Genomic DNA, 1,828 nt, shown 5'->3' on the forward strand with positions numbered 1-1,828 from the left:
TAAGTTCAAATTTCAGTTGCTATGATCAGTTGAACAAGTGTAGAACACGTGATATTTTGTCATTGTTGCAGTCAATTCTTATTGTTTTTTATCCTAAGAGGAAAAACACATCTTGAACGACAACTCGAAGTCATACTCTAAGGTAAGCAATGGTGTAAAGCAGTCAACAATTTTCATTTCTCCTTCTGAACAAATTTACAACTAGGATGGGCAGCTGGTATCAGTATTAGTTGAGACCTTTATTTTGATTCCTGGACTAATTCATAATTTTATGCACATATATACTAGCAATCCTGAAATGGTGGCTTTGTAGTTCAAAATTTCTATTCTACAACTATTGTGTGCTAACAACGAATGCAACAATTTTTAAAGTATTGTGAAATCGATTGGAAAAAATTACCAGCCTGGTCCACAGGTTGCGTAATTGAACCTTCTCATCCTCTTGTTTTTGTTATTTCTATATTTATGTGTGTGACAGTTCTGTTTCCGCCTAAATTTTTAGATAACTAATTTTGAGAAGATGCTTGATGATGAAAAAAAGAACATTTGAAGGTCATTCTGCCACAAATCTTCAAAATGATCCTCTCCTAAACGCTTCAGGAAGAAGTTTTGGGTATGTTAGATTCAGTTATGTTGCCTTTATAACGGATGACTTGAATCAGCTTGGCTTGCAGAGTGTTCATCATGCAGATCAGTCAATGCCTGGCGGAGAGCAAGAAGAATTCAAGATGGTTGCTGATACAGAAATTAGTATTTTTAATTTTTTTTGCCCAATAACCGGAAAGGTGGTCAATGATTTGTCGGAGCCAGTTCGCAGGTTCGTACTCAATCTTATATTTTGATCAATTTGGTTTAGAAGTAAACAATTATTTTTCTGTATAGGTCAGCTTAGTGTTCTGTAGTCGAGAAACAATATGGTTATAGATCTTCTAGAAAAGATGAAATGGGTTCTATTTCGCACGAGAAAAATGAGTTAACGACATCTTCTTACAAACTCGCAATCTATTTAGAGATGTTATCTTTTCTATTGCTAATCAATCTTCTTACTATATTCAATATGGCAGCATTGATTGCAAGCATGTGTATGAAAAAGAAGCAATTATGCATCATATTTGGCACACCACTAAATCTAACAATTACCTTGTTCAAGGTATTTCACCATCAATTCTATATTTGTATGATTTGCCGATTCAGTTCATGTTTGTTTTTATCTTCATGTATTTCTCTTCCTTTCAGATTGTAAAATAGCCTTGTGTGCTTCAAGAGTGGTTTGTGATGCCTTGTTACATGTCGAAATAGAGCCAAATGCGTCCACAAAACAAACAAACTCAGACTCGCGGTGGTCCTTTCAAAGACTTGACTACTTTTAGTGAGAATGATTCATCTTATTCGTAGTAGGTTGTACGTTACTTCCATTATCATTCAGACTTGGTATGAAACGACAATTAGTTCGATTAGTTTTTATTTTAGTTATTACCATTGTATTTATTTTACTTTATCTGCACCATTTATTTTACCGTCCTAATGGTTCAAATTAAATTGGAAGGTTTTTGTGTAAAAATTGCTGGAGTTTCTAAATTGTAACAGGTTTAATTTTTATAAGCTATACGATTCAATCATATAGGGTTATGATAAAAATGTAAATATTTTTTTTAAAAAAAATTAACAACCAGGACGGTTAGTACCATCACGACTGTTCTCTTTGAAAAGGTAGATCTAAGGCACCAAAAAAGCTAAAATTCTAACAAAGAGAACGGCCTTATCAAAGAGACCGGTTCTTATATACAACCATTCTGTGTGATATATCAAAGAGAACGGTTGTGGAGCT

At 33.7% G+C, this 1,828-nt stretch overlaps 1 long non-coding RNA gene across 1 annotated transcript; it reads left to right on the forward strand.

Moving 5' to 3' along the window:
• The first annotated feature begins 702 nt into the window (after positions 1–702).
• LOC141640153 (uncharacterized) lies at positions 703–1,504 on the forward strand. The gene is made up of 2 exons (XR_012542881.1): positions 703–817; positions 1,237–1,504. It is a non-coding gene; the product is annotated as an uncharacterized LOC141640153 (long non-coding RNA).
• The last annotated feature ends 324 nt before the right edge of the window (positions 1,505–1,828 follow it).

This window comes from Silene latifolia, unplaced genomic scaffold (genome assembly GCF_048544455.1).
Source record: "Silene latifolia isolate original U9 population unplaced genomic scaffold, ASM4854445v1 scaffold_73, whole genome shotgun sequence".
In the NCBI taxonomy this organism is placed as follows: Eukaryota; Viridiplantae; Streptophyta; class Magnoliopsida; order Caryophyllales; family Caryophyllaceae; genus Silene; species Silene latifolia.